General features: G+C 42.0%; 1 long non-coding RNA gene across 2 annotated transcripts; it reads right to left on the reverse strand.

Annotated features, from left to right (window-relative positions):
* Positions 1–2,475: 2,475 nt before the first annotated feature.
* LOC138104109 (uncharacterized) lies at positions 2,476–7,559 on the reverse strand. 2 transcript variants are annotated; one of them, XR_011147937.1, is made up of 4 exons: positions 7,407–7,559; positions 7,231–7,282; positions 6,946–7,082; positions 2,476–5,349 (listed from the first exon to the last, which is right to left on the reverse strand). It is a non-coding gene; the product is annotated as an uncharacterized lncRNA (long non-coding RNA). The 2 variants fall into 2 exon arrangements; XR_011147936.1 differs by having other exon boundaries at positions 2,476–7,082.
* Positions 7,560–9,136: the final 1,577 nt, after the last annotated feature.

A 9,136-nucleotide genomic window follows, 5' to 3' on the forward strand; every position in this document is an offset into this window, starting at 1 on the left:
AGTGCTCCCCCAGGATCTGAGATTCGATGGTGAGGTGGCATGTGACTTCCATCCAAGACCTTCTGGAGCAAATTTCTTAGATGGGGAGTTTCCAAGTAACTTGCTCCTTTAGGAATTTAGTAATGCCTATAAAGACATGAAATAGCCTTTGATTAGGAACTCCTAACTGCTACTTATTTCCCTGGAGAATTTGGCTGTTTACAGCTTTGCTCATTCTTCTGTATTCTCACTCTCAACCAAATGGAGGTTGTTATTTTGGGGCTGCATTCAAAAACACCCATATGGGAAGAACATAAGTTGCTTTCAGAACAAAAATAAGTCATGGTTATGTACATGCTTTAAAAGACAGTCAGTCCCCGTCTGCTTCTTGCAGCGGTATTCAAGCACCTTGATCTTTTGCAGTATTTACCCAGCAACTCAGCCAGCAAAGCACCTGGGAAAGATGGAATGTAGCCATAACTCTCTTTTCAGATGTGTATTGGCTAGTTTAGGCACTTAGTCTACAAGGAAACCAGTTGCAAACCCTAATTCTCCTAATTAATTGCTTAGGCATCTAACTCAGAGTGGGCCACCTGGGCAGCCATCTCCTCCTCTCCTATAGCATCTGCTTGTAGCATCTTCTGCCTTTTTCCCCTTCCCTCTCCCCATGCCAGCTATATCTGGCTGTACCCTATCCAGCTGCCTTCACAGACTGGGAGGAGCAGAGGGACACAGATGGGACAGGCTGTGGAGGCTGCTCTTAGCCTTAAGGATCCGCACTGCTTCCTCTGAGGGATAAGAAAGGTGAAGGACCGAGGTTTAAAATTAACAGTTGTAAGGAGAGATTAATTGCTATAAATTTAAAAAACTGGCTGAAACAGCTATCTGCCAGGAATGAGAGTTTACTGAAGTGGTGGATGGCTTTGACAACTGAGATCCCTTTTGCAGCCGAATAACATTTTCTCTGCTTTTGTTTCCAGTTTACATCAGTCCAACAGTTAACCCACTCAAAGCTAAGAAGCATAACAGACAGTGAAAAGGGGAAGTCTGTCTTCTTCAAAATTAGGCTGATATCTACTAGCTCTACAAACCTGATGAACACCAAAATGAAAATAACTTCCATTAGTATATTTTCTTTGGGTAACAAACCATATGTTTCAATGTAAAATATTTTGATAAGTGACTTCTGTCCAGCATAGGTAATGTTGTTTGACTTAGCTAATAATATCAGTTTAAATGCTAGTTTTCTGGATTCTCAGATGTTTCCTAATGGTATTTACATAGATTAGGAATTCTAAAGATGTAACTAATTAAAAAATGAAGAATAGTTGTTCTACTATACTAAGATGTTTAAGCATGTGCACAAGTTATTATCTTGATTTGCAAAAATAAATACCTTATTTATTCTTCAGTGTGTAACTAGTTGCAAATCTGACTTTCAAGTAGCGGGGGGAGGAAGCTACTTCTCTTTTTCCAGAGAAACAATTTAAAAGAAAAAAAGAAAAAAAGAAAAAAAAAAAACACAAAAACCTCAAACTCATGAATAACAAGAATAGATTAAACTTTCTTGTTTGGTAGCTTTAGCCAAAGCTAAATGCAGTGATTTTAAAAACACATCCATTTTGGCCAGCTGCCCTTGCAATGATGACCTGACATTTCTGAGGGGGGCAATCAAATATGATCCTGTTATTTGTTTGTCCACCTGTTACAAAGCAGGGATAGACAGGTCCCTGTGCTGAAATGAGATTGAGTTCCCGTGTCCTCTGGCTCAGCTGTCTCTAACCTTGCATGCACCATGCTGTCTTTGTACTCTGTGGAATTGCATTCCTGCCAGAGACATTCAAATGTGCTCCATTGCCTGGAGCCTGGGGTCTGCTTAAAGGAGTGAAAGAATTGCATAGCTCACGTGTGCGATCTTTATGTGTGGTCCTTTCTTCCTATGCCGAGGCCATTGCTGTCTCTGTAAGAATCAACCAATAACCTCCCACCAGCCTCGCTCAGTACGCTCTGGTTCAGTACACTGTGGACCCGAAATACCTTTCCAAGTACAGCAGCCTTGTGATGCAGTGCTTAACGTTCCTTGATCATGTAGCCAAGTAAGTTAGAAAGATTGATTGCCTTGTCTTTTCATGTTGCTGTAGCTCTGGGCTGGATGATGGGTGATTCCTGGCTCTCTTGGTCCAGCTTCACTCTCGCAGCTTCTCCTTGCCAGCCTCTCTGTCAGACCTTTGATGCCTCCTCCAGCTTTTGCCACTGGTGGGTCTGTCTGCATGCTCAGTTCACAAGCTCCTAAAAAGGCTTTGGCTACAAATCCCTGGGTCTGTCTGGGACATGGATTTTTTCAATCTGGGAAAGTCACTGCTGACTTGACTTCTCCTGTCCCTGTGGACTTTGTAACCGTGGCTCCTCATCTTAGATGTGAGCAATGTTTTCTTCTAGCTCCCAGCAAACATGTCTCAGCAGCAGTGCAGATGTGGGAAGCCCATGTCTCCTAGGTAAGGATGCTTCCCTAGAGATAGTTTGCAGGTGAACACAGTGCCCTGTACTGGAAGTACATGGGGCACAGTTAAGGGGAAATTGAAGGGGAGCATTTACAGCTGTTCAAGAACTCTCTACTCCTCACTTCCTACATGCACCACAGGAGAAAAGTAAAGTGCCCATATTTTAACTAAGAATCAAGTTCAGTTGAGTCAAACATATATTTTAGGTGCAAATGTTCATCTGGGTGATGCTGCACCACAGACATCAGATCTCAATTGTCACAGATACAGTTTTCTTGGGACATATCCTTCAGTTCGCCCTTGTCCAGGTGACACAAGGTCTTTAGCACCCCTGGGAGGGCCAGGAGAAGGGTTGGTACCTGCAAGACACTGTGGCAAGCAGAGGGAGGGAGCCTGAGGAGGCAGGTGTGGAATGGGGAGGTCAGCATGTTCCAAACTTGCAGAAACCCTGGGTGTGAAATGCCCAACTGGTGTGAACTCTTCAGATCCCCCAGGAAAAGGAGCTACAGAAATTCCTCAGGAAGATGGATAAGCACTCTCCCAAATTAGTGAGCATCTAAATATAGTGGCTCAACCCTTGCTGAATGACATGTAATCAGACCTCTACCTTAATGCTCTATTATATTGTTAAGCTGCATTATCAAAAATAATCATCACATATGTGTGATTAATACCAACGCAATGTATGATAATTAATTTTTTTTCCCCAAAGGCAGCAGGTATGGGTGTATGTGGTGATGAAGACATCTTTTAAAGGCAGGCTTTAAACTGTCTCAAAAATGAATCATCTTGAAGTGTGTAGGTCAAAAGATTGCTGTAAATATAGGATAACTGCAGTTTACCAGCTTGCTTTTCAGGTGGGGAGTTTTGTTCTTCCAGTTTCTTGCATTTTAGAGGAACTTGGGGTTTTTTTTGGCCAGAAGGATTCAGGTTTTAGAAGTATAATTCTTAAAAATGTTAAATGGCCAGCTGAAAAATAATAAAGGCTAAATGACTCAATGATCACAAGAGCCTCTTCAAGAAGTTATCAGATATTCCCACATTTATAACATATGTCATGATGTTGCAATAGGAAAGAGACTTTACAAGATTTCTGTGGAACGCAGAGCTTTTTAAAAAATTCATTGCTTTTTTCTAGAAAAGTATCTTATGAAGGACAGCAGTATCTTCTTAGAACAAAGGCCTGGGAGGACCAATTAACTCTATTCCCTTTTCCATAGCAAAGTGCATTGCAATAGCTAGTTCACTGGCTCCGCTTTAAAAGCATTGCTAGTTTTTGCCTCACTAGACCTATCAGCAGGGGTTGCTCAAAGGTTAAATGCATTTGTGGAAAACTTTTGCTCATTTGCCACTTTTTAACATCATCCTGTGTCTGGAACAGTTGCTCTCCTGACCTGGTATTTTCCTCCTGCTGTATTTAGCTGAAGCCAAACTCCAGAGATAGGCTGTTGTAGTCTCTCCTTGTATGACAGCATCTCCTTAAACTCCCCAGGACATGTTTTCTCTGCCTGCTGGATTCACCCTTCCTGAACATGGCTCAACTAGGGTTGAATGCAGCCTGCCAGCCTGAGTTTCACCGCAGCTGGTACCCACTATTCTTTAAGATATCTGAGCATCTGAGCAGTTTTTTTAGTTCCTTGAAAAGATACTCACATGTATCCTAGGAAGACCATGACTCACTTCCTGGTCCCTTAGGAATGTCTCTTTCCAAAGGCTTTTCATTTCAGAGGTGAATGCAGAACAGGTGATCAACCCATGGAATTTACCTTATCATAGCTGTTGTCATTTGCTTCCCCATTCCCACCAGGATAAAGTCTCATTGAGATGAGATGCCTTTGGTGTAAAGTGAATTCTCAGGGAAGGCAGCTTTAGGGGTTCATGGCTGAAGCAGGCAGCAGATTACAACCCTGTGTTAGATTTTTGGCTGTGATGCTGATTTGATATTAAGCATTCGGTAGGTCATTCCTCCTCTGTATCCCCTCCATCCATATTTCTGTTTTGTCTGTTCACAGAGTTATAGTCCTTGGGGCAGCAGCTCTTCACTATAAAACACAATAAAGCCCAGCACAATGCCTCTTGGATTCAGTGACTCTAATTGCTGCTGTTTTAAATACTAATAATCGCAATTCAACAAAAAAATTTGTTTTTGAAGTAGGAATTCTGCTCTCATCCCAGAGGCTGATTGCTCTGACGTTATCAGTGCACAGTTCTAGTTTAGCTTTACCATTTCAGTCCAAAGCTGTAATAATGCATCATGGGAGCTCAGGGCTTTAAGAATAGCATCTTTCCTATTCACATCAGACCATTCAGCATGTAATCTTTTTATCTCCTGCTGCAAATGCTTCTTGTGGTGAGTCCAATCTTCTATTGCAGCATTATTTGAAGTGATTAGATTTGACAGATTCTTAAATTCTGACTCCCAAACTTGATTTCTGGAGGTATCGAGGCACGATGCTTCATGATACATTTCCCCCCAGATTATGATCAAAAATGGAGCAGTGATTGTTGTTGGTTTGAAGTTGAATCTTATTTCCCCTTAGGCATCTGAATAAGGCAGTTTTCTGGAGGTTGATACTCACAGAGGAAACACAAGATTAAGAGCTTAATCAAACCAAGAAACAATGCCTGGCAGGAGCCAAATACCTCCCAGTCTCCTTCTCAGTATCAGCCTGTGCTTAGAACTCTCTGTAAGAAAATTCTTGGTCAGGAACTTTCCAAAGAAGCTTTTTTTTTTTTTTTAACATTTTCATGCCCATCCACTGAAATGACGATTTTTTTTCAAGGATAAACCATCTGAGTTGAAACTTGTCTTTGGGGGAGGTTGGTTGTCATTCAGCACTTTGCTGTGTATTTTTTGTCATTGTTGAAACTGAAGAGAGAGACCCACCCCCCAGCAGATTCATATCACCACAGGAATAGAAGAATATTTGCCATTCCAAAAACTTCTAAGGATGGAAAAATACATTTACTGTACATATTTATTCTGAAATATATCTCCCACTGAAGACAGCAGGCTGATTTCCATCTCAAATGAATCACAGACACTTCTACTGGCCTGCAGGGATGTTCTGCATCTATGTGGTCCTCTTAAACCAAAGAACTTGCAAATATCTTTACAGCCCATAGATATATGATCCAGAGTCAATAGCAGGTTTCACTACCTACTTCAAAGGCTTTACATTAGTCCTCTCTATACACAGCAGGATTTACTTTAAGAAATTCACATCTGGTATGAAATGTTGCATCTGTGTAACACTCTGGATAGAGCTTTAAGCTTCTCCAGGTCCAAAAAAAAAAAAAAAAAATCCCCCCCAAACTGCAGTTAAAGCTTGCCAGACTGGAATAAGACCAGGACATGAGCAGTCTGACCACTGCTCTTTGAGAAGGTACTTGCACATGACCATAAATGATGAGTAGCCTGCGTTTTTGTCTGATCAGAATTTAGAAAGTCTTTTGATACCTGAATGTCAGCCTCCTAGTAAAGATATTATTACATTTCTGAGGAAAGAAAATGATACAGTTATGCCAAGTAGCAGGAAAAGAAGTGTCTATTTTGTAAGAGCTAGGCTAAAACTGGTCACTAGTTTGCATTAACACTGTAAACAGGGGTCCAGGAGAAAGCCAAAACACTAAAATAAAATGCCAGGGTTCATACAAAAGAAGGCAAGTTGTCTCTTTAAATGGGAAATGAGAATTGTGGTAAATCAATATATATTTCTAACATTTTGAAAGTTATTCTGTTCATCTTTTGGACCACAGGAGGTGGGATAAATCTTTATTCTCCTCTGAAATGGCTGATAGCTCCTTTTGCAAAGAACAGGACAAAAGACTGCAGTTTATTTTAATCATCCCTCTGACTCTAGCTGCTACTGAAAGCCACCTGATTGGCAGCCCACAAGAGCGAAATCTTCCACTTACCCACAAAAAAGCTACAGCTGTGATAGTGGGAAGGCGAGCTACTCACCACCAGGAGAAGACCATGGAGGAAAATGCTTAGACCAAGTGAAAAAGGTGCTGTTCATAATACATTTGAACCATTCAATTCCATTGAAAATTATACTGGGGGGCTGTGATGTTGGCATCTGGCCATTGTGTCAAGGATCCTCTCCATCTCACCTCTATTTATGTAGCTCAATGAAAAATCCACCAGGCAGGAACCACTTCCAGTTACTAATGACAAAGGCTGTGTTCAAATGAGTGGCTGGCAGTGGAAAGTATTAGCACTCCCTAAATTCAGGGTTTTTTTTGTAAGGACCCTCTTAAACCTGTAATCTCTTGTGTTGTTGAGGGTTTGGTTATTACTCTTCTCTAAAAAAAATCCCCTTCCATTTTAATATAACTATTTTTAGCAAGTATCTATAGTGGGGGAATAAATATTCAGTGAGGCCCAGCAGTTTCAGGTGAACAGAAGATACCAGTAGTTCAGCATCTAGACAGCATCAACATCCTGGCAAACATTCCCCACCTGCTGGACCAGTATGGCCTGAAATGTGTGGTTTCAAATCCAATGGCCACTTGTCTCTGGCAAGTTTGTCCTGCACTCTGTCCCCAGCCAGGTCCCCATATCCTTTTCCTTGCCCTGATACTGATGATTTTCTGTACCTGGAGTGAATCAAATAACAGGGTTAGGTCAAAAAAAAAAACCCATTCGTTTTCAAGAGTTTTTTCTGTAAACCAGTGTACTGAAGGGGTCAAATGAGCCCCCGTTCCATCAGGAAGGAGGGGAGGCAAAAAGGTAGCTGTCACATACCTTTCTAATCTGGACAGTCTGTGGTGATGGCCACACGAGTCTCAGCCAAAGGCTGCAATTAGGGTTTGGGAGAGGGTTAGGATTAAAAAAGCCACAAAGCCTGGAGCTCCAGGAACGAAGTACAAAAGGCATGCCAAGGGGAGCACAGCACTGCCCCAACATTGCTCCCTTCTCACCTCTTGCATCTTGACTATCCATGGTGGCAGAGCAAAGGAGACAAACCTCCCTTAAAGAATGGTATCATCAGAAGATGGTTGAGCTACCTCAGATAGTGACCAGGAAAATACCTGCAAACCCCCTTGTTTCCTAACCTACTCTCACTCAGCATTCTTCTGATGTAGGTGTTGGGAAATACATACACAGATGGAATTAATTGAATTAATAGATTTATTGCTAATGGATTAATTGTTACTGGCTTGTGAATTAAAACCTTTATGGAAACACAGCATAAGTTGTCCTTGGAGTCTTTTCAGAAGGGAAAGTTGGTCCTTGGATTCTGAAAGCTTGTGAAACTGCCCTAAGGATATTTCTGTTTGACAAGATTAGGTCTAATGGCTCTGTACAATAAGCTAGCAGAGCTGTTTCTTTGTTACTCTGAGTAAAGTGAGAGTGTCAAGTAGGTGCCCGGGTAAGAGGAATGGAAAGCACCATGCCAACAAAAGGCAATAAGTCTGTATCTGACAAAAAAAATCCATTCAGTTTGCCATTGAAAATAGGGTTTAATACTCACTGAGAGCAACAGAAATATCCCAGGATGGCAGAGGATATACCTAGAAGGGATACAACCAAGTTAGGCAGAATAACCTGAACCCATGTACAATACCCTGAGGTGGAATGAATGTGAAATACAGCAGAAGTCTTGTGTGGAGATGGGAAGGGGGCCCTAAACATATGTCCTTTATATACACAAAAGTCCTGGATAGAGGGGTTGCGTGGAATCAAACCTCCTGTACAATGTGCCCTCTGGTACACTGGGCCTCTGATCACTCATCTTCCCCCTAAAACTTATGTTCCAGAGGTCCCTGTGATCTTTAGTGCCCTCCTCCCACCCTCTTCTGAACCAAACCAGCCCTTTCACAAGTCCTTGTCCTTCCCATGCTAGAGCTCAGATCAGCTCAGGACCTTGGCACAGACTAACCATTTTTGTTTTCTGGTTGAACTGATTTTTCCTCCAACTTAGTGAGTCAAATCTGCAAACCGAGGAGTCCAGTGGGTGCCAGAAGTACCCATGAGAGGCTGCTGGGGATTGTGACTTTTCTGCTTTAGTGAAAAGGGATACCCTGGATCCATGGCAGTGCTGGTCTTATGTGCCTGCAGCTGCTACCATGACACAGAATGCTTTTGTGAATTTAAACTAAGGGATTAGACAAAGAATCAGCTAACCTAGAGTGCAGCACTGTTTTGTTAGAATTAAAACCTTTCTACATTTTTCACCAGATCTTTATACTTCGTTTAAAAACACATTGCTCAGATACTTCATTTTAACCTTGACATGTTTCTGTCAGCTTTTTTTTTTTTCTCCTGCCTGTATTTCCCTGCTTGTAAATACAGAACACAGTGCTATCTAATCCTTCTTCAGTTCTACATTTCCAAGCAATTGCTGGTCAGGCTGGGGCCTGCACTGTCCCCTTCTCCTACTGAGGCAATGCTGTTCTGTGACCACCCTAAGATAAGAGCTGGGCAAGTGCTGCTTCCTCCTGCTTAAGAGATCAGCCTTGTACAACACCAACCTCTGCTCAGCCTGACTCCTCATTCCAGCTGTTGCTCGAGGGAGCCTCCTCCCTCTGCCTGCACCACTCAGGCAGGGCAGAACCATACTTAAACTTAGGATGAAGTGGAAACTGCATGAAGGTGGTGAGACTCTGACATTTCCTAGAACTGGACTTTTGTATTTCTAGTTGGTATT

Source organism: Aphelocoma coerulescens, chromosome 1A, assembly GCF_041296385.1.
Source record: "Aphelocoma coerulescens isolate FSJ_1873_10779 chromosome 1A, UR_Acoe_1.0, whole genome shotgun sequence".
NCBI classification, from domain to species: domain Eukaryota; kingdom Metazoa; phylum Chordata; class Aves; order Passeriformes; family Corvidae; genus Aphelocoma; species Aphelocoma coerulescens.